The sequence below is a fragment of the Hypanus sabinus genome, chromosome X1, assembly GCF_030144855.1.
Source record: "Hypanus sabinus isolate sHypSab1 chromosome X1, sHypSab1.hap1, whole genome shotgun sequence".
NCBI classification, from domain to species: Eukaryota; Metazoa; Chordata; class Chondrichthyes; order Myliobatiformes; family Dasyatidae; genus Hypanus; species Hypanus sabinus.
In genome coordinates this window covers 39,258,639-39,286,214 of record NC_082738.1, presented here as the reverse complement: position 1 = coordinate 39,286,214, position 27,576 = coordinate 39,258,639, and the positions used below count along the sequence as shown (strand labels likewise).

The 27,576-nt window shown below is 40.5% G+C and overlaps 1 long non-coding RNA gene across 1 annotated transcript in view; it reads left to right on the top strand.

The window, feature by feature from the left end:
* Positions 1-24,994, top strand: part of LOC132384843 (uncharacterized) — a 159,179-nt gene extending 134,185 nt beyond the window's left edge. The window contains exons 3-4 of the long non-coding RNA XR_009509014.1: positions 17,992-18,033; positions 20,420-24,994. This is a non-coding gene — a long non-coding RNA (uncharacterized LOC132384843). The remainder of the gene's footprint in view (positions 1-17,991; positions 18,034-20,419) is intronic.
* Positions 24,995-27,576: the final 2,582 nt, after the last annotated feature.

The window sequence follows — 27,576 nt, the reverse complement described above, 5'->3', positions numbered from 1 at the left end:
TGGAGTTCTACCTTATTCCCACCCCAATGTACCACTGTAAGGATTCCTCAGGACACAGTTGTAGTCCAGGTGTCATCAGCAGCTTCCTCAATTACTTCCCTTCTGTTATAAAATAGGATGTTTATTGATCATTAGGGTCTTCAGTTCTGTGGCAGTTTCTCAATAGATGATCTTGATAATGTTAAAGTATGGGCTGAAAAGTGAGAGGAGACATTAACCATCCCTAACAAGCAGCAGTCTGACCACCTTCAGTTAACACGTAGTCATGTTACCTTCACAGAGTCTTCCCCTGTCATCATCCTTGGGTCACATTGACCATAGATTCAACTGGTCCTCTTTCATAAATTCCCTATAGGTTGGACAGAGGCAGCTTATCAGGAGGTAAATGACTCACCACCTGACACCGCAAAGCCTTCCCGTGGGCACAAGTCAGAAGTAGGTGCTCTCCACCTGCCTGGATCGGTGCAATTTTAATTTTCCAGAAGTTTGACACCATTTTGGCAACCTGTTTAATTGGCATCCCATTAAACATCTTGACTGTTCATACCCTTCACTATTGATACACCATGGCTATAGTGTATGCTATTTTTTTTTTGTAAGATTAGCTTTATATGTCATATGTGCATTGAAACATAGAGTGAAATGCATTATTTGAATCAACGACCAGCACAGCCAGAGGATTGTGCTGGGGGCAGCCTGCAAGTGTTACCATGCTTCCAGCTCTAATGTAGCATGCCCACACTCACTAATCCTAACCCATATGTCTTTGGAATGTGGAAAGAAGCTGGAGCACCTGGAAGAAACTCACGTGACCTCCCCGAGAAAATGTACAAGCTCCTTTGTACAAAATGTACAACTCTACCACCAAGAAAGACAAGAGCAGCAAGTGAATGGGAATTCTGGATTTCCCTCCGAATTGCATGGTATGGTGACCTTCAAATACGTTGATTATGAGTACCATTATCAGAAGAATTACAGCAGTTCAACAAGGCAGTTTACCACTACCTTCTTGAGGAAATTAGGTATGGACAAAAAATGGTGGCCTTTTGTTTGTGGTGCCCAGATCCCAAAAATATGAATAATTGTATTTCACCTGGGACAATTATATTGTTGCTCCTGGCCATGATTCAAATTTACAGTGCCTTACTGATGTAGTCAGGTTGGTGTGGAGTGGATGTGGGGCAAAAGCCGGATTTGGTCATGATCTGCTTCCCAGCACTATGTAAACCAGCAAGGTACTTTGAGAGCCATTAGTACCTAGATTAAGCATTTTAAGGAGAAAAATTGGGTGTTGAAAAACAAACAAGTCTTACTGACAAAAACATTCAGCTTCTCTTCCTGTTCTGTAGCAGCTGGGGGGGAAATTGCTTCAGATGGTTCCCATTGACTCATCATATCTGGCAGTAACAAAACTAAGGGTGACTTGTTAAATGAGATGTTATCCAGTAATTTCTTGTGAAATTGTATCATGATTACGGTAATTGTGAAGGGTAAAAAAACTAGGTATTTCTTTGTAAATGCAATCATCATATCATCTGACATTTCAATGCAACATTTTAATAGTGAATATTGAATATAATCCATGTTGTCATAATTTAGTGTTTTGTATGGTGAATGTTGAATTTGTTGCACTATTTAATGGTTTGTAATATTGTGCTGCAATTATCTTAAGCAAAGCCCCTAACTTCCCATTACTTTGGTAGGAATATGTGGAATGTGGATTATTCTAGAGAGCTACAGCACAAAAACAGGCTCTTCACCCATCTAGTCCATGACAAACTCTTAATCTGCCAAAGTGCCTTTGACCGGCATCTAGATCATATCCCTCCATACCCCTCCCATCCATGTAGTTATCCAAACTTCTCTTAAATGTTGCAGTTAAACCAGTATCCACTACTTCTGCTGGAAGGTCGTTCCACACTTCCACCACCTTCTGAGTGTGAAGCATCATGTGAAGTAGTCAGTGCCTGCAAAAAACAGTGAATTGATAGGTGAACATAACAATTGATATTGAGCTATTGTAGATTAATGGTTTTGTTTATTTTCAACATACAATATAACTGCGGCTTGAAATAACAGAAACAAGCGCTTTGGTTACACCATCAAGCGGCCATTTAAAAAAAAGTCTAAGTTCACCAGCGAGGCTAGTCTTGCTCAACACTCAGATTTCTCTGTAACATGTAGTCTTGGGTAATAATGACTGGAGAAAAAAAAAACGGAAATGCACATTCCAATGATAAACATTGTGTGAAAAATGAATATTTAATATAAATATAGCCAGGCTGCGATGAGAATTGACAAAGTGACTCTGGAAGCCAGTTTATTGCAAATGGTGGTATGGGACATAGTTGCTAAGTGGTTCCCTGGAATGGAATAGAAATGGGGCTGAGTAAGCCTGGAGGCTTTAGCTGTCAGAGTATGTAGAAACCTGAGTCCTGACGAAGGGTCTCGACCTGAAACGTTGACTGCTTCTTTCAACGGATGCTGCCCGACCTGCTGGGTTCATCCAGCTTTTTTGTATGTCTTGATTTGACCACAGCATCTGCAGTGTACTTAGTGTGTAGAAATCTTTGTTAGCTGGGGCATAGAATATAAGAACAAGGTGACTATAGTACATCATTGTAAAACACTGGGTAGGGCACAGCTGGTATACTGTACATACTTTATCGCACGTGGTCTCCCTGCTGGAGGGATAGGTTGGTGCTTGGTTCAGTCATCAATGTCCCTCTTGGGCTGATGGGTCCACTAGTTCTAGACACTAAATGTGATTTTCTTGCAGAGCATGCAGAGGAAGTCACCAATATGTTGGAAAACACCAGTACCCTGCTTGGGATGGAGTGTTGCAGTTTTAACAAGAGTCTGAATAGGCAGGATTTGTTTCCCTTGAGCAGAAGAGAGTGAGGGAGTCTCGATCACGGTATAAAAACAATGAGGGTCACAGATGGGGTAGAAACATTTTCCCATAGCAGGAGGTATAAAATCAAAGGGGGCATCCTTTTAAGGTACAGATAGAAAGTTTAGAGGGGATCTGAGGAAGATTTTTTTCACCAAGAATGCACTGGTGGAGGCAAGAGACTACCATAACCTTTAGAAAGTATCTATATGCTAAGGCATGGAAGGCTATGAGCCAAGTGCTGGAAAATGGAATGAGCATAGATACTCCATGGTCAGCATGGATATGGTGGGCCAAAGTGCTGTATGACTTTACCTATGCCTCTTAAAATAAATGCTTAATTACATTTTGGGCACTGGAAGTTTTCACGGAGATATTTCAGTCTTGTGATGGCAATTGACTGCAGTGTATTAACGGTACCCATGGGGGTCACTATTACTTCGATTGTAATTCTGCAAGCATATTTGGAGCAGTTCTATGCATCGTTCCACTGAGGTAACCTTGATCTGATTTCAGAAGAAGTGTTTTTTTTCAGAACTAGAGGTATATTAAAATCTCAACAATGAAAATGATATGTGTAGTTTGGAGGAGCCCCATGGTCAAATTTGTATTGCCATAACTTTTTATGAATGGTGTATGAGCTTACAGTTGTCTGCAGTTTGGGTCTGCCATTTTCAGAATCAGGTTTATTGTCACGAACATAAGTCGTGAAATTTGAGTTTTGTGGCAGCAGTATAATGCAGGCATAACAAATTACTATAAGCTACAATAAAAAAATACTAGAGAAGTTCCGAAAACATTGAATGTGAGCCTTCAAGCTCCTGTACTTCCTGTCTGATGGTAGTAATGAGAAGAGGGCATGTCCCAGATGTTTTGGGTCCTCCATTATGGATGCTGCTTTCTTAAGGCACCACCTTCTGAAGATGGTGTGGAGGCTTGTGTCTGTGATAGAGCTGACTAAGTCCACAACCCTCTGAAGCATCTTCTGATCCTGTACATTGGTGCCTCCATACCAGGTGATAATGCAACCATTCAAAGATTCAGAAGTACATTTATAGCAAAGTATGTATAACTTATGCAACCTTGAAATTTGTCTGCTTACAGGAAGAAAGCCCCAATTAAAAAAAAATACGACCAACACCCTAATGCGCAGAGTAAGCCAAAAACCACAAGTCATACAAAGAATAGAAGCACGTAACAGCATTCCAAACCAAATTGCATCCTTAGATCTGAATCCCTGGTGCAACCGGAGTAGGCCCAAAGCCTTAGTCTCAGTTCATCTTATTTGCAGGGCAAATTGCTATGAAGCTTGCAGACACGAAACATAACAGCCGGGACTGTCTCACAGCCTCAGTGTGAATCGGTCTGACTCTCGCCTCCTGTCCTGATATCCTTCCTCTCCAGTCTATCTGGGCTGGCATTTAAATTGACTAAACAGTGGATCATGCCTCTCATTAGGACCGGGCTCTGCCACAGTGATGCGCTCTGGGCCCAGACCTTGCTGCCCAGCCCAAAACCGTTCTTGACCTCTCCAAATCGGCTCAGCGTTTAAGCAATCCAACCTCACACCTGGATTAGTTCGACGGCCACGAAACTCCTCCACCTCACCGACTCCTCTCCGAATCGCTCACTGCAACTCCATCTGCGACACCATTTCAAACACATTACGCTTCAGCTTTGCAGCGCACCAGCATGGCTCAACCCTCTAATCAGCTTCACCTTTGATCATCTCTTCATTGTTTGTGGTGATAGTTTATTACAATTTACTTCCGAAAAGATGTGATTAATAATGTTTTTAGACAAATTTCTTGCCTTTCGAACTACCGGTCTTTCGCTCGCCTTCAGTAGCACCATCTTAAACTGGAAGTTAAGGTGATCGTACAAAACTTCAGAATGCTGTCCAAAGTACATCTGTAAAAACTTGCCAGAGTCTTTGGTAATATATTATATCCTCTCAAACTTTGGTATGTGGTGGTAGTTGTCTCAATAATACAAGTGCATGTAGCAGGATATCTCCTGAATGATCACCTTTGGAGGATTTGGCAGCTTTATGTATTTAGTCACAGTTGAAATACACACTTTGAAGGGTTGCACATGAAGTGCATCCAGCTGGAGGACCATGGAAATGTACTGTTGTCTGTCAGTTCTTGAAAGGAAAAAAATGCTCTAAATACAAAACAATATACTTTAAATGTCATTTCTGTTTTTTCTTTCATTAAAAGCTCTGAATTTACCTCTTTGTAACTGTGAAAATTATAAATTCACCTTAAAATCCATTTAAAAGATAGTTTTGTGAGAAGGAATCCATTTAATTGCCCACCACACCAATCTATGGAGCAACAATCCAGTTAATTCTGTTCTTCGTCTCTTCTGCCACAGTTTTGCAAATTCTTCCATCTCAAGTAGTCACTCAGTTCTCTTCTGAACATTGCATTTGAGTCTATCTCCACCACAGTGCATTTGCAACTCCAGCCATTGGCTGTGTCATGTCACTTTAATTTCTTTTGCCAATTCTGTACCCTCTCATTCTTAATTCCTTCATCAAAGTGATCAGCTTCTCTCGATCTGCACTGTCTGTACCATAACTTAAAATACCTCTACCATACCTTATTTGTTTTGAGAAGAACCACCCAAGCCCTTCTCCACTCTATCCACATAACTGAAGTCCCTAATCCCTGGAAAATCTCTTCTGCATCCCGCTAAAACCCTTCACAGCTTTTCTGGAGAATGGTGACCAGAACTGGAAATAATACTCTCTCCATGGCAGAACCAGTAATTTATTATGGTTCATAGTAGTAGTGTGATCACTCTAGTCGAGTATGATGTTCACTAAAGGTCTATTGGTGGGTCCATGGGTGGCTGAAGAGGATGATCCAGGATTCTCTTTACTGGGATGTTAGGGTGGATTCCCTTAATGGAGAATTCTTGTGCATGACTTTGTTCAATGTGGGGAGGCTGATGCACGTGCAGCCACCACATGGTCCTTGACAGATTAGGTAAGGATCCAGTGGTATAGAGTGCTTGACGACTGGGGACCTTTTACTGCTGCAGCCTTCCACTACCTTCATTGCCATTCTGATATGTCATTATCTTCTGCCAGCTCCACCTTTGAGGTCTTGATAGCTCTTTGTCCAGAACCTCCCCTTGTCCTTACTGCTGCAGGTGACCCTACCAGGAGCTAAGCTCCAGATGGCATCTCAGGACTTCACAAGCCTCTCCATCATGACAAAGTGACGATCATTGTAGTTGTGGTCAAGTTTACATGCACAAGTATGTGTATGCTTGGGTGAAATGGAAGGCTTACTTGCAGCAACATCCTTCCTAGCTCTTGTACTTTTCACCTTTTTGATAAAGCCCAAAGTACAGCATGACTACTTTGCAAATTTGCTCCGCCACTTTCAATTAACGATGCTCACGTACCCTAATCTGTGTTAATTCAAAATTATGCCCTTTTTCAATCTTACTTTCAGAATTTACCATTTCATGTACCTTGGATTAAATTTTATCTGCTATCTATCCACTCTGCAAACCTATTGATATCTCTCTTCATTTCAATATGCTACCATATTTTGTGTTACCTATAAGGATAACATCTCAGAAAATATTGTTCATCATACATTGATTTGAGTGAATCAATTACAGTGGGAGAAGATAATATAATGTCAATGGCAAAATTGTAAATGTAAATTTAATAAATTGCATTAAGTGATTTTGTTAGACTTAGTGCAGCTGTCTTTGTACTTCTACTTCAAGTATAAGTTTATTGTCATTCAACCGTACACATGTATACAGCCAAACGAACCAATGATCCTCAAGGACCAAGGTGCAAAACACGGTACATGTATCACATACAGCACATAAGATAGTATTAACATAAAAAAGAGAAAAGAAATTCTGTAGAAGTTAACATCTAGCAACTTAGGCAGCGATTTTTAGATTTGGGGTATTAAAACAACCCCTTCAAAATTGAGCAATTAGGAAGACTTATGTTTTTGATAAAATAATATCTGCCCTCCATGGCCTGCAGCAGTGAGCAAAGTAGAAGATGGTGAGAGAACAATAATATGGAATAAATTTAATTTCAAGCAATGCTGCCATTTCATTGGAATATTCCATTGGGGAATATTGTACAAGTGGGATTTTTAGAAATTCTGATCCGACTATGTTGTAAATGATTTTCTAATTATCAAGTAAATTATTTGCTTGAGGGTTAATACAAGTTATTTTAGTTGTGCAACACTGGTTTTCACTTCCTTGGTGACTTCTGTCATCTAGGGGTCAATGCCTTACCACCACAGCCCTTGATTAATTTCAAGCATGTGAATGTTCTGTTTATGGCACAACCAGTCCAAGAGCTCTTTAGTTAACAAAAGCAGTTCCTCAGAGATTGGAATCTCTCTCTCTCTGTTTTAGCTTTTTGGGGATATCAATTCACGTGGAGTTGATTTCTTCTTTTCCAAGTTAACTCTTTGCAAGCCAGTAGTTTCATAATTTAACTTGCAGTTCTATTAACCATTGTAGATATTTGACAACATTAATAAGTATCAATATCTACATATTCCAACCTTTGAAGAACTGAAATATTTTTCTATATTTAAAATATGTGGAGAAATAAAATTTGTAATGAGATTGATGTTGTAATTGAAGATGGGCATCAAATAATTTACAGCTAAGATCATTAAATGTGATATGTCCAGCTACTGTTTCAGTAATGATAAGGAGGAAACCAGTTAAACTCCTTCTGTTCCTTTGAAGGGTGCATTAAGATCTTTTATGTTTGTCTTAAGTAGGTCCTTGGTTTAATTCTGCATCCAAAAAGTTTTATAATTGTGAATGTTGCACTGAACTGCTCATGGGCCATAGAGATGGAGACAACCCCTAAACTTTTGGAGGTGAAAAGGCTTGCACTGATCCAACTGTTGTAGTAGTATAAACATCCAGGCCATGCTCTCTTCTCACTGCTGCCATCAGGAAGAAGGCTCAGGGGTCTCAGGACCCATACCACCAGGTTCAGGAGCAGTAATTACCCTTCAACCATCAGGCTTCTGAACCAGAGGGGGTAACTTCACTCAATTTCATTCTCTCCATCACTGAACTGATCCCACAACCTATGGACTCACTTTCAAGGACTCATCATCTCGTGTTCTTGATATTTATTGCTGATTTATTTATTTATTATTATGAAAAACATTTTTTTCTCAGCTCAAGCTGGTAAAACCTGAGGTGCGGGCATAGCCAAGCACACTCATTTTTCAGTTGCTGGGAACGTTCGGATTATTCTAGTTGTGTTTAATATTTTGGATTTCTGAAAATGTACATGGATATTGCTGTGTAGTCCAGATTGTTTAATGCTATTGTGTAGTGACTTTGTGATGATACCAGTTGTAGATATTACTATCGGACAATGTACACCCTGTTCACATTCCAGAGTCTTTCAATTTCCTCTTTTAATTCGGCATATATCTGGTGTTTTTCACTTATTGATTTCTGTATGTTGTGTGTTTGGAATGAATATATCTATTAAGTAAGTTGTTATTGCTTGTTTATCCTGTAATATTATATCAGGATGGTTATTGTGGATTGTCCAATCTGTAATAACAGATTGGTTGTTATATAGTTTGTGATATTCTGACTTTAAAACTGGATCAAGATTGTATTTATATTAAATGTGGTTTCTTCTATGGATTTTTTTTTCTTTTTGTATTTGCACAGTCAATTGTGTTTTGCACATTGGTTGGTTGCTTAGTCCTGTTGAGAGTGGTCTTTCATTGATTCTTTTGAGTTTCTGGTCCTTACTGTGAATTACTGCAAGAAAATGAATCTCAAGGAACTTTGATGATAAATTTACTTTGAACTTTGAAGCAACAATTCTAAGACTTGTGTATATTGTTAATGTATGTTGCAAATTATAACTTGAGATGGAAAAGGCATTTAAAAAGGGCCCACTAGGGGAACAGGAATTCTAGATTGGGTGATACATAATGGCCCAGATTTGATTAGGTGGTTAAGATAAAAGAACCTTTAGGAGTTGATCATATGATAGAATTCACCTTGCAGTTTGAGAAGGAAAAGCTAAAATCAGATGCATCAGTATTACAGTGGAGTAAAGGAAATTACAGAGGCATTAGCGAGAAGCTGGCTGAAGTTGATTGGAAGGGGACACCGGAAGGGATGATGGCAGAAAAGCAATGGCTGGAGTTTCTGGGGGATATTTTGAAAGATGCAGAAAATAAACATTCCAAAGAAGTATTCTAAAGGGAGTATGAGGCAACCATGGCTGACAAGGGAAGTCAAGTCAGCATAAAAGCAAAAGAGAGGCTATAGAATATTGCAAAAAATGAGTGTGAAGGTAGAGGTATCACGAACATGAGAAAATCTGCAGATTGCTGAAAATCCAAAGCAACACACACAAAATGCTGAAGGAAATCAGTAGGCCAGGCAGCATCTATGGAAAAGAGTAAATAGTTGATGTTTCGGGCTAAGACCCTTCATTAGGACTGGGAAGGAAGAGGAGAAGTCAGAGTAAGGAGATTGGGGAGGGGAGGAAGAAGTATAAGGTGGATTGGAAAACTTTAAAAAAAAACAGAAAGCAACTTAAAAAAGCCATAAAAAGAAAAAAGATGAAATATGAAGGTAAGTGAGCTAATAATATAAAAGAGGATACAAAAAGTTCTTAAAGATGTTTGTAGAGTAAAAGAGATGAGAGTGGATATTGGACTGTTGGAAAATGATGGTGGAAAGGTAGTAATGGGGACAAAGAAATGGCAGACAAACTTAAGTATTTTGCATCAGTTTTCACTGTAGAAGGTGCTAGGAAAACGGCAGAAATGCAAGAATGTCAGGGGGCTGAAGTGAGTGTTGTTGCTATTGCTAAGAAGGTGCTTGGGAAGTTGAAAGGTCTGAGATAGGTAAGTGACCTGGATTAAATGGACTACACTCCAGGGTTCTGAATTGAATTGACTTCATTTCTTACATCCTTCACATACATGAGGAGTAAAAATCTTTACATTACGTCTCTATCTAAATAAGCAATCATAGTAATTTATAATTATAGAAGTACACTCAAATCAGCATGAGTTAATCAGTCTGATGGCATAGTAGAAGAAGCTGTCCCAGAGCCTGTTGGTCCTGACTTTTATGCTACGGTACCATTTCCTGGATGGTAGTAGCTGGAATAGACCATGGTTGGGGTGACTCAGGTCCCCAATGATCCTTTGGGCCCTTTCTTCACACCTGTCTTTGCAAATGTCCTGGATTATGGGAAGTTCACAACTACAGATGTGTTGGGCTGTCCGCACCACTCTCTACGGAACCCTGCAATTGAGGGAAGTACAGTTCCCATACCAGGCAGTGATGCAGCCAGTCAGGATGCTCGTAATTCTGCCTCTATAGAAAGTTCTTAGGATTTGGGGACCCATACCAAACTTCCTCAACCACTGGAGGGAAAAAAGGCCTTTTTCACCACACAGCTGGTGTGTACAGACCACATGAGATCCTCGGTCATGTGGATGCCGAGGAACTTAAAGCTATTTACCCTCTCAACCCCAGATCCATTGATGTCAGTAGGGGTTAGCCCATCGCCAATCCTCCTGTAATCCACAACCAGCTCCTTGTTTTTGCAACATTGAGGGAGAGGTTGCTTTCTTGACACCGCTGTGTCAGAGAGTTGACTTCTTCCCTGTAGGCCACCTCATTATTATTTGAGATTAAGCCAATCAGTATAGTGTAATCGGCAAATTTAATTAGCAGATTGGATCTGTGGGTGGCGATACAGTCATGGGTATACAGGGAGTAAAGGAGGGGGCTCAATACACAGCCCTGAGGGGCTCCTGTGTTGAGAGTCAAGAGAGGTCTAGGTGAGGGAGCCCACTCTCATCACCTGCTGGCGATCTGATAGGAAGTCCAGGATCCAGCTGCACAAGGCAGAGTGAAGGCTGAGGTCTCTGAGTTTCTTGTCGAGCCTGGAGGGAATTAGGGTGTTGAATGTTGAACTGTAGTCCAAGAACACCATTCTCACATAAGCATCCTTCTTCTCCAGAAGTGTAAGTGTAAGGACAGTATGTAGAGCAGTGGCTATTGCATCATCTGTCGATCGGTTGTGTTGGTAGGTGAATTGTAGGGGGAAAAGGTAGCTGAAGAGATTGCAGGGGCATTAGTAATGATCTTTCAGCAAGAATCACTAGATTCTGGAATGGTTCTGGAGGACAGGAAAATTGCAAATGTCCCTCCACTCTTCAAGAAGGGAGGGAGGCAGAAGAAAGAAAATTATAGACCAGTTAGTCTGACCGCAGAGGTTGGAAAGATGTTGGAGTTAATTGTTAAGGATGAGGTTTCAAGGTACTTGAAAGCACATGATAAAATAGGCCAAAGTCCGCATAGTTTTCTCAAGGAGAAATTTTGCCTGACAAATCTGTTGGAATTCTTTGAGGAAATAACAGGTGTGGTAGACAAAGGAAAGTCTGTGGATGTTGTTTACTTAGATCTTCAGAAGCCCTTTGACAAATTGCCGCACAAAAGGCTGCTTAACAAGTTTAAGAACCCATGGTATTACAGGGAAAGTGCCAGCATGGATAAATGATTGGCTCACTGGCAGGAGGCAAAGAGTGAGAATAAAGGGGGCCTTTTCTGGTTGGCTGCTGGTGGCTAGTGGTGTTCTGCAGATTCTGTGTCGGGACCACTTCTTTTCCCGTCATATGGCAATGATTTGGACAAGTTTGTGGATGATATGAAAATGGGTGGAAGAGCAAGTAATGTTGAGGAAAGAGGGTGTCTACAAAGGACTTCAACAGAATGGGGAAATAGACGAAGATTGGTAGATAGAATATAGTGAAGGCAGAAGAAATAAAGGTGTGGACTATTTTCTAAACGGGCAGAAAATTCAAAAAGCAGAGGTGCAAAGGGACTTGGGAGTCCTCGGGTTGGATTCCCTGAAGGTTAAGTCGATGCTAAGGAAGGAAAATGCAATGTTAGCATTGATTTCAAGAGGACCAGAATACTGTGTTGGCATTGGAGAGGATCCATAGGAGGTTCATGAGACTGGGTTAACATATGAGAAGCATTTGATGGCTCTGGGCCTGTACTCACTGGAGTATAAAAGAGTTGGGGGGGGGGGGGGGGAGGCACGCGAGATCGCGAGATCTCATTGAAACCAATCAAATATTGAAAGGCTGAGAAAGAGTGGATATGGAGAGGATGTTTCCTACAGTGGGGGAGTCTAGGATCAGAGGACACACCCTCAGAATTGAGCGATGTCCATTTAGAATACAGATGAGGAAAAATTTCTTTAGCCAGAGGGTGGTGAATCATCGCCACAGGCAGCTTTGCAGGTCAGTTCATTGGGTATATTTAAGGCGGAGGTTGATCAGGGCGACAAATGTTACGGGGAGAAGGCAAGAAAATAGGGTTGAGATGGGTAATAAATCAGCTGTGATGGAATGGTGGAGTAGACTTGTTGGGATGAATGGGCTTATTCTCCTTCTATCTCTTATGGTCTTGTGTCAGAGATCCACACATTCAATAAGTATAACAATCATTTCCTTTGCCATTTTTCAGTATTTATTTTACTTTTACCACATGGCCATTCTCCAGATGTGACCTGTGAGTACCCTACTAAGATTACCACAACTCACCTCAATCTTTTTTTTAAATTTGATGTTAATGTTTGCACCTTGATGATTAGTGGTCTTTAACTGGAACATTGTCCTGGGGTAAAGAAACTATATATAACACCGAGAACTAAAAAGAAATCTAATGCAGGGCCTTTCTGGTTTATAACTTCTTACTAATTAACTGGACCCATGGTGGTGCTTCTGAAGACCATCTGTATGTCAATCCCTATTAACACCTTTTAATAATTAAGTACGCAGTAAATAAAGAATTTTAAATATTTATTCATGTTTATTTTGCCTCTATCTACTCAATTGACTTTCCATTTGATTTGCTGAGTTAAGCCATTACTCAAGACATAACTGTAAAGCACCAGAGAATGGTACAGCACAGCACAGGCCCTTTAGTCCTAGTTTGTGCCGACCCTTTAACATACTACAAGATAACCTAATGCTTTCCTTCCCAATAGCTCTCCATTTTTCTTTCATCCACGTGCCTATCTATAAGACTCTTAAATGTCTTTAATGTATCTGCCTTTGCCGCCACCCCAGGCAGTGTGCTCCACTCATCTACCATTCTCTGAGTACAAAAAAAAACTACCTTTGATATCCCGTAATGCATTCCTTCAATCATCTTAAAATTATGCTAGCCTTTTCTGCCTTGGGGTGGGGGGGGGGGGGAAATGTGCTGACTGTGCATTCTATCTACGTAGGCCTCTTATCATCTTGTACACCTCTATCAAGTCACCTTTCATTCTCCTTAGCTCCAAAGAGAAAAGCCCTAACTCAATCAACCTTTCCTCACAGAACATAATCTCCTCTGCACCCTCTTAAATCTCCTCTACAGCCTCTCTAAAGCTGCCTTATCTTTCCTAAAGATATCCTGTCTGTGTGAGTTTACTTACAGTTGTAGCAATAGTTGTTTGAAAAAAATGTTTAAACATCTCTCGGATAGAACAAGCAAAGGGAGATTTTTGATGTCTTACCAAATCACATTGCTTCATAACTTGTAAGACGCAAAGAATCTGTAGGTTATTCATGCACCTGTACACATAAACTGGGCTGTCTGAAAAGCAATCAGGAAAGGGATTATTGGTGGATGTTTGAAACTAGAGTAGAGATATACAACACATTTTCACTGGTCTATCTAAATTAAATACATTACATACATTGTGTATGATTTTGAATGTGTTACAGGCCTGAAATAGTTAAAACTAATCTCCAGCTATTTTAACAGCAATAATGTTTTATTATTTTTGGATTCAATCATTATGTCTGTAGACTGAAAGTTGCAGCCAAATAAACCCCTCTCGCATATTAATTTTAATAGGTCCAGTTCCTGAGATACTGGTTACACCCTTTGTTTTGATCCTGTCTGTTATATAATTTCCCTGCAAAGTCATGCAAACTGGTTTTCTTCAACAGACAATGGTTACCAAGTGTTTTAGTTTTTTAGACAGGGCTGTGATTCCTGAATTTGATACTGAAGGGGAATACAGAAATTAGATCCTGTATTTGTGTGACAATGCTGCTCTTTGCTATCATGTTCCATATACCACAAGCTGAGATGCAAATAGAAATCAGCTGCCCATGGTAGAACTGTGCTATGTAAACCAGGAAGGCCCTGGCTTGTATCAGCTGTGTGTATGGGGTTAGCTAATCTTGGCTCATTGTATTTTTCTGCAAAAGGGAACAGGATAGATTCTGGGATTCTTGCTGGAAATGGGAAGATTGGAGATTGGACTTGGTTGTGAAAGCACACAAAACTGAATAATGAAGGAATGTTAATTATCTTAGCTCTTGCCAAAAATCATAACTTGAACAAGGTTCCAGGAAGGCTGGCACACTGTAATACTGGATTGTCAAGACACAATCTAATTTTATTGCTGTATTTTCTTCTTTTAATGTTCTTTACACATGTCTACTTCCAATGTTTTCTGATGCTTACTATCCCCGGGTCTGGTGTCTGAGAGAAACCTTTTAATTAATTCTGATTAGCATTTGGTGGTCTCTGATGGGACTGAGAGGGATGAAAATGAAAAATTGATAAATTTTGACAAAACTGATACCTATAATGAACTTCTGAGTTGCTTGTTTAAAACTTTGATCATTAAGCCTAGTCCAGGGGTCGGCAACGTTTACCACTAAAAGAGCCAATATGGACCCATTTCCCACAGAAAAGAAAACACTGGGAGCCACAAAACGAAATAACACTGCATACAACGGGTTTTTTTTGCCTTTATGCTATGTATAAACAAACTATAATGTGTTGCATTTTTGAAATTGATGAACTCCTGCAGAGAAAACGAAATTACATTTCTGCATGCAACAAAAACATTTTGAACTCCGAAAAAAAGACGTTGGGTTGAAGGTTACTACATAGGTAGCCTACCTTGGATCGAAGAATTAAAAGAAAGCGCGCACTGGCGGGTGTCAGGCATTGGCAGTTGTGATGTATATTAATAGCGATAAAAAACACGTTGTAGCGATGTAGCGCTACACGCAGCGCTAAAATAAAGACTGCAGTCAAAGGTAACTTTATTCGAACAGCCTTGCTTTAAAGCCTCCCTCAACCCGTCCCCATGGGCGCGGATGCTCCAAAAGACACGTACTCACAAACCCCCGTAGGCTATCTCCCTTAGTCGGAACGGTGGCTAATTGTTCGGATGTGCCAGGAAACGGTGTCTCCGCAAAGTACAAGATCACCATAATCTTCAAATTTCGAATTACATTTCAAAAGCTAACAAACCACGGGGAGCCGCATCACAGAGATCAAAGAGCCGCATGTGGCTCTGGAGCCGCAGGTTGCCGACCTCTGGCCTAGTCCATCATAGGCTAGTCTGCAGTAATCTAGGCCGGAAAGCTAGATCACATTTGCTCGCCAGTTGCATACAAAATTGGCTTGGTGGTAGTGAAGGGGTGTTTTACAGATCTTCGACCAGTAGTGTGCCACAGGGATTGGTGCTATGTCTACTATTGTTTGATATGTATATTAAAAATGTATTTGGCATGATTAGTAAATTTGCAGATAACACCAAAATTGATGGCATGTGGGACAATGAAGAAGATTGTCTAAAGGTTACAACAGGATTGAGATCAACTTGGAAATTGGGCCAAAGAACGGCAGGTAGAGTTTAACTTGGATTGGCAGCAGGGGAGTGGGGTGGTGGTGGTGAGGAGTGTGAAGTGATGCATTTTGTGAAGTTAAACGAGGGCAGCACTTCCACAGTAAATGGCACGGCAAAGTGATCTACAAGTATAAGAATGTGGGTGCCACGGTTGTCTAGTGGTTAGCGTGACACTATTATACCTCAGGGCATCAGAGTTCAATTCCAGCGTCATCTGTAAGGAGTATGTATGCGCTCCCTGTGGAATCTCCAGGTCCTCCAGTTTCCTCCCACAGTCCAAAGATGTACCAGTAAATAGGTTAATTTTTCATTGTAAATTGTCCCATGATTAGGCTAAGATTACATCAGGGGATTGCTGGGCAGATTAGGCTCAAAGGGCCTATCCCATGCTGTATTTCAATCAATCAATAAATAAATAACTAAATGTAGTGCCCTGAAAGTGGCAACAGCATTAAATCAGGTGGTGAGGAAGGTGCCTTCATCAGATATGGCACTGAGTGCAAGGGTTGGGACATTGTGTTACAGCTGTATGAGACTGCACCTGGAATATTTTCTGACGTTCTGGTCATGATACCACAGGAAGGATGTGATTATGCTGGAGGGAGTGCAGAAAAGATTCACAAGCAAGTTGCTGGGACTAGAAAGCTTAAAATTATTTAAAAAAACAAGATCTGGATGGGCTGTGACTTTTTTCCTGGAGTGAAGGAGGCTCTGCGGTGACATTATAGAGATTTACAAAATCATAGGGGTGGCATGGTAATATAGCAGTTAGCATTGCACTATTACAGCACCGGCAACCTGGGTTAATTTCTGCCACTGTCTGTAAGGAGTTTGTAAGTCGTCCCCATCACACCCAACCCCATGACTGCTTGGGTTTCCTCCGGGTGCTCTGGTTTCCTCCCACGAAGATATATGGGTTAGTAGCTTAATTGGTCACATTGATGTTATTTTGTTTGGCACGGGCTTGTTAGGCTAGAAGGGCCTGTTTCTGTTTTTAATACAAAACAGAATTTTAAAATAAAATTAATTTTAAACAATTTTTTAAAAAATTGTCAGTTTCTTTTTTTCCCACAGTAGGTAGGGGAGACTAAAACTAGAAGGTATAGATTTAAGTTGAGAGTGGAAGATCTAAGTGAGACCAGAAAGACAAGTTTTTCCACAGAGAGTGGTGGGTATATGGAACGAGCTGCCAGAGGAATCTGTAGAGATGGGTACAATTACAGTGTTTAAAAGACATTTGGACAGATACATCAAATACGAATGACATATCCCTCCCATCCATCCAGCAATCTTTTTAACTCCCTACCATCAGGCAGGAAGTACTGCAACTTCAGGGCAAGGACTGTTCGGATGGGAAACAGCTTCTTCCCCAGGCAGGAGACTACTGAACTTCTTGCCACCACCCAGGTCTCATCGCATATGAAGTGCCAGTAGCATACACTATTCATTTTTTAAAGTTGTGCCCTGAATGCACCTTATTATTTATTGACTTATTGTGTTGGGTGCATAGAATGCATGGCCAGCAAAGGTGGTGGAGGCTGATACAATAGGGTCTTTTAACAGACTCTTAGATAGGTACATGGAGCTTAGAAAAATAGAGGGCTATGTGGTAGGGAGATTCTAGGCAGTCTCTAGAGTAGGTTACATGGTCGGCACAATATTGTGGGCTGAAGGCCCTGTAATGTGCCGTAGATTTTCTATGTTATAAGACATAGGAGCAGAATTAGACCATGCAGCCCATCGCTTCTGCTCTGCTATTCCATCATGGATTACTTAATATCCCTCTCAACTCCATTCTCCTGCTTTCTCCCTTCTCCCCATAACATTTGACACCCTGACTAATCAAGAACCTATCGACCTCCACTTTAAATCTACCCAATGACTTGGTCTCCACGGCCATTGTGTGAGTTATATGTATTATGTTGTTCACCTTGGTCCATAGGAACATTGTTTTGTTTGGCGGTATACATGTCTCTGGTTAAATGGCAATAAACCTGAACTTGATTTGGAGGGCTGGGCCAAATGCAACAAATTGGACTAGCTCATGAAGACACTTTTATCGGCATGACAATTTTGGCTGAAAGGCCTGTTTTAGTGCTGTATAACACTTGGACTCTTTGACTTTATTTTGGGGAACATAACATTTTTGCTCATTATGTACAAAGTTTGTAGATTGCAGAGGTAACCAGGGAAAACCTAGCCTTAATTGTCCTATTAAATGAATGTTGAAGATGGAGAAAGATTTGTGAAACTGGATCATGGTAACTCAGTGGGTTTCAAGTTAGTATCTGATGCAACAAACGCTCTTCGGGGAGCGAATAATCTGATGTAAAATAATTTTAACTGGCAAATTTCCCTTTACCAGGAAATGGAGTATGGAGTGAAGAATATTGAATCATAAGACTGGGTAAGTACAACCTTTCACTTGGTTAAAACATATTTGAAAGCTCAATGGTGGCAGAATTCTGCAGGAAATAAAACAGTTTGGCAAGATTGTAATTTCAATTTTTAAAAATATTTCTCAAATGTAACATCAATGAAACAAACATCTGGAATTAACATTTATTAAAAGGATGTAACTGTCAAAATCAGTGAAGTAGAACTCATAACCGTTTTCAAAATGCACTTAAATTAGTAATTTGTTTTGAAAATTTAGCCAAACTTGGCCCATGGTTAAGAGTTTAGGAACATTGCAATCTAGTAACAGTTTAGTTTATAGTATTTATGCTGTGGATTCCCTGAAGTTTGTGATTTAACAATAGTTAGGCTTTTGTTCTTGCCTTGTTTCTCACTGCATTTTGTTAAATGGCATGTTTTCTGTGATGATTACAGCATGTGATACATTTGTCAAGTGATAAATAATCACATGGAAAGGTGGTGTGTGTTGTTTTTTTCTTGGAATGGTTAGTTTTTACATCGTTTTTCATCAAGGGGAGTCCTTACCATACACAAGGACAAAGGAGGTATTAATTGGATACAAAATTGGGATATTGGTTTGATTTGTTAACCTTGTATTTTGTACACGGAATAGAAATTAGAAGATTAGAAATTTAGGCTGGATTATGCTGAAAGCATTCCTGTTTGTGCTAATAGAACACATAGAAACATAGAAAACCTACAGCACAATATGGGCCCTTCGGCCCATAAAGTTGTGCTGAACATGTCCCTACCTTAGAAATTACTAGGCTTCCCCATAACCCTCTATTTTACTAAGCTCCATGTACCTATCCAAAAGTCTCTTAAAAGACCCTATCATATCCGCCTCCACCACCGTTGCTGGCAGCCCATTCCAAGCACTCACCACTCTCTGAGTAAAAAACTTACCCCTGACATCTCCTCTGTACCTACTCCCCAGCACCTTAAAAGTGTGTCCTCTTGTGGCAACCATTTCAGCCCTGGGAAGAAGCCTCTGACTATCCACACGATCAATGCCTCTCATTGTCTTATACACCTCTATCAGGTCACCTCTTATCCTCCGTCACTCCAAGGAGAAAAGGCTGAGATCACTCAACCTGTTTTCATAGGGCATGCTCCTCTGCACCCTTTCTATGGCTTCCACATCCTTCCTGCAGTGAGGTGGCCAGAACTGAGCACAGTACTCCAAGTGGGGTCTGACCAGGGTCCTATATAGCTGCCACATTACCTCTCGGCTTCTAAATTCAATTCCACGATTAATGAAGGCCAACACACCGTATGCCCTCTTAACCACAGAGTTAACCTGGTGCAGCTGCTTTGAGTGTCCTATGGACTCTGACCCCAAGATCCCTCTGATCCTTCACTCTGCCAAGAGCCTTAGCATTAGTAATGTATTCTGCCTTATTTGACCTACCAAAATGAAGTACTTCACACTTATCTGGGTTGAACTCCATCTGCCACTTCTCAGCCCAGTTTTGCATCTTATCAATGTCCTGTTGTAACCTCTGACAGCCCTCCATACTATCCACAACACCTCCAACCTTTGTGTCATCAGCAAACCATCCCTCCACTTCCTCATCCAGGTCATTTATAAAACTTACAAAGAGTAAGGGTACTAGAACAGAACCCTGAGGTACACCACTGGTGACTGAACTCCATGTGAATATGACCCGTCTACAATCACTCTTTGCCTTCTGTGGGCAAACCAGTTTTGGATTCACAAAGCAATGTCCCCTTGGATCCTATGCCTCCTTACTTTCTCAATAATGGGGAAATGCCCGCAATATCGGGCAGCATCAATGGAGAGAGTTTTAATAGATGGCCTTTCATTACGTTGTTCTTTGCACTGCATCTATTTCAAATGTTAGCACTTCATGCAAGTAGTGCAAGATTATTTCATTTAAGGTATGCAGCTTTTTAAATCCTAAGTATGTAAAGTACTGCCGTGTAAGTAACTTTAATTGAGTATATTTTCCTTTTTCATGAACATTTGCAAAAGTGAATGCAGTCCTAAAGCAGTAAAATTTGATCTGTGCTCAGGTATCCTTCCTACTATTGTTTAGAAGCATGTGCCCAACATTGCCAGAAATAGGACAGCAGTGAGTTGTTAGCTATTTTGCACTCAATTATGCCTAAATCATGTTTTTTTGCAGCCGACCTTGAGGTGTTCAGTTTTCCCACAAAGGTCCTTTTCACTTTTACAGCTTAGGTGTGAAATCGCAAGAGTACAGTGGTTTACCGAGCTTTGTCCACCACTGAGAGTTGAACCTTTAACCACAGGAGAGCAAAGTAACGCATAATTAAAGTTTTTGAATCTCTATGTATGAAGTTTTAACTGAATATGCAGTTTTCTGGTACTTGTGCTCTTCTATTTACAGTCGGCCCTCCGTATCCGCGGGTTCTACATCCGCAGGTTCAACCAACTACGGATCAAAAATATTCGAAAAAAAATTCCTGAAAGTTCCAAAAAGCAAAACTTGAATTTGTCGTGCGCTGAGCACTACACTGAATCCACGCAAATGAAGTGATGTGTAGGCATACCCTGCTGTAGCTTCTCGCCATTTCACAGATCCTCAGTTTCTCTCCAGCACTGTTTGAGCATTGTTCGCCTCGCATCTCGTTCATTCGCTCCTTGTTTTGTGAGCGAGAGGAAGGAGTTTAAGGCTAGTAAGGGATGTCTGGCTAGTTATGTAAAGCGCTACAGCCTCAAGAACTTAAAGATCACAGGAGAATCAGGATTGGCTGACGCCGAGGCGACATCAGCGTTCCCAGAAGAGCTACGATGGTTGCGTCCGTACTGAACATGTACAGACCTTTTTTTTGTCATTATTCCCTAAACAATACAGTATAACAACTATTTACACCGTATTTACATTGTATTAGGTATTATAAGTAATCTAGAGATGATTTAAAGTATACGGGAGGATGTGCGTAGGTTATATGCAAGTACTACGGCATTTTATATAAGGGACTTGGGTATCCGCGGGGGTTCCTGGAACCAATCCCCCGCAGATACTGAAGGATGACTGTATTTACTAACACAGAAACACGAGCAACATGCACAGAATTTCAGAGTTCGGAGTTCAGTTCTGACACAGTCTGTTAATAAAAAAAAGTTTGTATGAACTTCCTGTGGGCATGTGGGATTCCTCTGGGTGCTCTGGTATCTTCTCACATTCCAAAGATGTACCAGTTAATAGGTTAATTGGTCATTGTAAATTGTCCTGTGATTAGTCCAGAGTTAAATAAGTGGGTTGCTGGGTGGTGTGACTTGTTGAGCTGGAAGGACCTGTTCCGCCCTGTATCCCTAAATAATAAATAAATAAATAGATAAATAAATAAATAAAGTTTACTAGGCCGTGCAGCATCTATGGAGGGGAATAAACGGTCAGTGTTTTATATTTTAATTTTTAAATTGTCAAGCCATGCCACCCAGCAATCCTCGATTTAATCCTAGCCGAATCATAGGTCAGTTTCTAATGACCAATTAACCTCCCAATTGGTAAGTCTGTGGGAGGAAACCAGAGCACCTGGAGAAAACCCATGTAGTCACAGGAAGAACATATGAACTCCTTACAGGCTGTGGCAGCAATTGAGCCCAGGTTGCCTGGACTGTAAAGCATTGAGCTAACCACTATGCTACTGTGCTGCCCTAGTTTTGGGCTGAGACCCTTCATTGGGACCAGAAAAGAAGGGGGGTGGAAACCAGAATAAGGAGGGGAGAGGGAAAGGAGTACAAGCTGGCAGGTGGTAGGTGAGACCAGGTGAGGGAGAAGGTGGTTGGTTGGGGGAAGTGTCTCAGTCCGAAATATCGGCTGTTTATTCCCCTCCATGGATGCTGCCTGCCTTGCTATTTATTTACTGCTTGTTTAAAAATTAAATTCTGTTGACATCAATGTGATTTGAAGCTTCACAAACAGACTGCTAAGTATGCTTGAGTACTTTTGACCACACTCCAGAATGAGAATAGCCCAGCTACAGAAGTCTGTAGTGTTCATGTGATGCTTCCGTTTGCCACATTCTGAAGCCAAGCACCAGGACAGTGTCAACTCATGCATTGAAGCAAAAGAGAAAATGGGCCTTCCAGTTAATACCCCCAAGATAAAGGTCCTCTACCAGTCTGCCCAGCTGCACCATAGTGCACAGTAAAAATGAAGGTTCCTGCATTGAAATGTTGAGGTTTTCTTAGTTTAGGTTGTTATCAGTGATTAAATTCACCATCCTCTTCAGTGCTCCAAGGTTGTAATCAATCCATTGTTTCTGGTGCCACAAGCAGCAAGTATATAGGAATAACAGGATATGTCACATAAATGTGTGGCTAAAGGAATGGCACAGGAGAATGGCCTTCAGGTTCATGGATCATTGGGAGTGATTTTAAGGAAGATGTGACCTGTCTAAGCAGGTTGTACCTTAACCAAAGTGGGATTAACGTCCTTGCTGGGAGGTGTGAGTGCACTGTTAGAGAAAATTTAAACTAAGTTGGCAAGAGAAAGGGCCTTGGTAGATGGAGAGGTACAGTCACCTAGAGGAGAAATAGTTAATAAGTCCAGTAGGCAGAATAACCAAGTAAGGGAATTCAAAGTTAAATTGCATCTATTTTAATGCAAGTAGAACTAGTAAAGTAGATGACTTCAGAAGTTTTTATTTATACGGAGGGGTATGATATCATGGTCATATCTGAGACATAGAACAAAGTACAGGGACAGGCACTTTGGCCCATAATATTGTGCTGAACTAATTAAATTAATGATCAAGTGCCCAACTAACCTAAACCCCTCTGCCTACACAATATCCATATACTTCCATTTCATGCACACATCTGTGTCTATGCAATAAATGCCTCTATTGTATTTGCCTCCACTACCACCCCAGGCAGTGCATTCCAGGCATCCATCACTCTGTTTTTTAAAAAAAAGTAAGAAAATTACTCTGCACATCTCCTTTGAACTTCCCCTCTCACCTTAAATGCATACCCTCTGGTATTAGATATTTCAACCCTGAGAAAAAGATACTGTCTGTCAACTCTGTCTATGCCTCTCATAAATCTTATAAACCTCTATCAGATCTCCCCTCAGTCTCCACTGTTCAAAAGAACAACCCTGGTTTGTCCAACCTCTCCTTATAACATGTCCTCTAATCCAGAGAGCATCCTGTTAAACAACTTCTGCACCCTTTTCAAAGCCACCCTCCCTTAAGTGGGGCAACCCTTTATATTGTTGGCTCTTTGATAGACATGGTCGAAGGATGGGTATTACTGGCAACTCAGTAACCCAGGGTGTAGAATTTTCAGCAAGATAACAGAAGAGGGAGTATTAATTACACTGTGTAAGTAGAGATTAGAAACAATTAAGGTGTTGTCACTTTGGAGTGTATTACAAATCTTCCAACAGTTAAAAGGAGAAGGAGGAACAGATAGGTAGGCAAATATCAGAGGCACAATAAAAATAGGGTTATTGTACTAGGGATTTCAACTTATCAAGTATCAGCTGGGATTGCCTCAGCATTAAAGCCTTGGGGGTGGGGGAGAGAATTTTTGAGGTGTGTTCTTGAGAAATGCAGCTGGTCAAGTGGAGGGGAGTATCAGTAAGCGATTATTTTGGAGATGGTTATAATTCTGTATATTTTAAATTGGTTACAGAAAAGGGTAGGGATGTATCAATAATAAAGGTCTTAAATTTGGGTAAAGCCAATTTCATTAACATAAAGTTGGACCTGGCAAAGGTGGATTGGGAACATCTATGTCTGCACAACAGGATGTATTCAAAAGAGAAATAACAAAATTTCAAGTCGAACACATTCCTGTAAGGGCAAAAGCCAGGGATAACAAGTATCAGGAACCCCAGATATTGAAGACTGTATAAAGAGATAAAAGGAAGCATATGGTAGATATAGGGAGCTAATGACTGAGGAGGCCTGTTAACAGTGTAATAAAAAAAGGAAACTTGGGGAGGTTGAGATTGGTCAGAGGAACTCATGGTCAGATAAGATTTAGGTAAATATGACGGTGTTCAATAAGATTGAAGTATATAAAAATAATGAGGGGTATAGATTAGAGAGACTGCAGGAAACTGTTTCACCCCCCTCTTCTCTTTTTCCATTCCCCTTTCTGGTTACCGTCTTATCCCTTCTCCAACATGTTCATCACCTCCTCATTCCCTTTCTCCCATGTTCTATTGGCCTCTCCCATCAGGTTCTACCTTCTTCAGCCCTTTAATTCTTCCACCTGTCACCTCTTATTATTTCAACATTCCACCCATCCACCCACCCAACTTCCCAATTACCTGGTTTCACCTCTCTTTTGCCAGTTTGTACACCTCTCCCGCCTTCTTATTTTGGCTTCTACCGCTTCCTTTTCAGTCCTGATGAAGGAACTTGGCCTGAAACTTAACTTAGTTCCCCTCCAAGAAACACTTGCTGTGTTTCTCCAACAGTTTGTGCGTGATGCTCAAGATTTCCAGCATCTGTAGAATCTCTTCTGTTTAATTTCAGTAGAAGAGTTTGAAGGTGCCTTGTAGGCCTGATCAGTCATCTCAGAACCCATAAAAGCACAATGAAAACAAGTTATCCTGGAACCCAAAGGTCTGTTTAAGAAGACAGACTAATTATTCCTTTGAATACGATGTTGTAAGTTGTAACACATAAAAACAGAACTCAAAATGTTACTTGACAAAATTTTAAATTAATTTTTGATTTTTTTTTGGTGCTGCCATGTCACAATGAAGTATTTGAATAGATCAATTGTAATAAAAAATATTCTTTAAATGAATTTCCACAATTGAAATATCTATGTTTACACTAAAACAGTGGTGAACTTTGTGCATACACACAGCTGTTGTTTAACAAACAGCTTTGGGGAGGGGAAAATGCGAAATGATAGGAGAAGACCGGAGGGGGTGGGGTGAAGCTGAGAGCCGGAAAGGTGATTGGCAAAAGGGATACAGAGCTGGAAAAGGGAAAGGATCATGGGAGAGGAGGCCTCGGGGGAAAGAAGGGGGGAGGGGAGCACCAGAGGGAGATGGAGAGCAGGCAGAGTGATGGGCAGAAAGAGAGAGAGAAAAAAGAGGGGGAGGAAAAAGGAGGGAGGAGCTTCCAGTAGAAGTGGTAGAGGCAGGTTCGGTATGGAGGGTTATGGGCTGAGTGTGGGTCAGTGGGACGAGGTGAGAGTAAGCATTCGGCACGGACTAGAAGGGCCAAGATGGCCTGTTTCCATGCTGTAATTGTTATATGGTTATATAGCTACATGCATTCTGGAGTTGTTGCCCAGTGTGTTTTAATTCTAATTGAGGAGGGCTTGGTTAACACTTGCTGATGTTCTTGCAAAGCCTATTCCTTATGTGCTAGCCATTGGAGCAAGAACTGAGGTCCAACACTTGAACATTTTTTTCAGCTCATATTTTAGTGTTTTTTTTCTCTGCCTCTACCTTCACTCCTTTCCTGAATGTAATAATTCTTGCTGTGTTGACACATTTTTCAACTATTGTGGTACTGCAGTTAGAAGGTCTCTTCTTGATGCATCGCATGTGCACTTTGTACAGCTATCACATTGAAACAGACTTTGTTGTTTTAGATACTGTTTGATCCCTTCAGCGTCCATGTTTGAAGCAACCTTACTGCACAGGCATCATTATTTGTGAGCAGGGAAGGCAACCAGATTTTTGCTTGATTCTTTTAATATTTGGGCTGAAGAAGCTTCCGTGGGGCAGTGGGCCAATGGAACTGATGCAAGTTGGGGGAATTTCAATGTAGGATGGGGTAAGGGATTAAGGGCATGATAATATACACAAGGACAATGAACTCTGTTAAATTGCAGAATCAGAATCATTATCACTGACAGAGGTCATGAAATTTGTCACTTTATGGCAGTAGACATAAAAATATAAAGTTTAAGCTAAATAAATAAGGCAAAAAGTGAATAACGAGGAAGTGTTCATGGACTATTCAGAAATCTGATAGTGGAGGGGAAGAAGCTGTTCTTTAAATGTTCTTCAGGTTCCTGTTACACCTCCTTCATGGTTATTCCTTAAGGAGGTTATGTCCCAGATGGTGAAAATTTTTAATGATGGATGCCACCTTCTGGAGGCACTGCTTCTTGAAGATGGCCTTGACAATGGGGAGAGTTGTATCTGTGGTGGAGCTGGCTGAGTCTACACCTCTCTGCAATCTCTTATAAATCTGTGCATTGTTCCATCAGAAACTAGGCAGAGTGCTCTGCACTATTCTTTGTGATTACAAGATATGAAGATTGTGATTGTAAGATGCAGAAGTGCTTGATCTTGAAGTTGAGGATGTCTCTCAATTACTTTACTTTAATATTGATACTGTATGATCTTGCCAGGCAACTCTTGGGCAAGAAGCCCTCTTGGTTCCTTCGCATCCAGTATGTTAGTACTTGTTGAGAGAGAAGAGCAGTTGTCTTCTATTCAGTTATTGTTAAATTCAAGCTGTTCCATTTTTTGTGAATTCAGCATAATTTTGACTGGCTGTGGCAGGATGTTTATATGAAAAATGTAATTCCCTAAAGATCTTTATCAGAATTGGCTAATTTTGTAAAGCAAATAAACCTAAGCATAACTTCATTTTTGAAGTCAGGATCATATTAAAAGCATTTCCGCAAGCACACTTATGTCACTGAGACCATTTCCTTTTGACTCTTAGTGGCTTAACCAGAGAGGAGGTGTCAGAGTTTGCATGGATAGATGAAAAAAATGAAGCTAGATTTGGTAACAGGCTTGCTTTAGCTCCTGTTGAAAAATGTACAATTGTCATTGTAATCTGTTTCCACGGCGATTTGTTTGTTCAGTTTCCAAAGATACCTTATCTGCAGTACTTAATCACTTGCTGGTAATATAATCTGGTTCCTTCTGAACAATTAAACTGGTCATAGAGCACTGGTCCATTTGTAACGGAATTAAGGAACCATTTAAGAGCTACAAAAATACTGTTGTTCAAGGAAACTTTAGTCATGGATGGCAGATAGATGACCATTAACCATTAAAGCTGATACAGAGTAGGGTCAGGCAGATCACTGAAGTTTCTTTCCTGGTTAATTCCCAGGCCATTAACTACAGTGGCAAAGCAATTGGAATGAGCAACTCTAAATGAAAATACCAACATTTAGCAGTGGTGACTTCTTCCATGATTATCTGTTGGATTGTGTATTCTTCTGGATGTTGCATACATAGTTTGATTGAATCTGTGTTATGATGTCCATATAAATAGGCAGCATGTTTTATGCTGCTGAATACATGTTAATGCTACATTATTGGAAACAGACATGAAGATTGTCTAATTTGGACAAGGTTAACAATTGGCACCTTTCCATAATAAAAGAATTGTGTTTCCTATTATATTCATTACCAGAGACATTTCTAGTTTGATAAGTGACATTGTAAGACACTTTCATACATCTGTAAAATTGTTACTTTGATGGAAATATTCTTGCTAGTACTGAAGTTTAATTTCCAAATGACTATGTATCCCTGCTAATAAGTAAACAGATTTCAACTGTAGTATTTGAAGATTTCAGAGCCAGCAC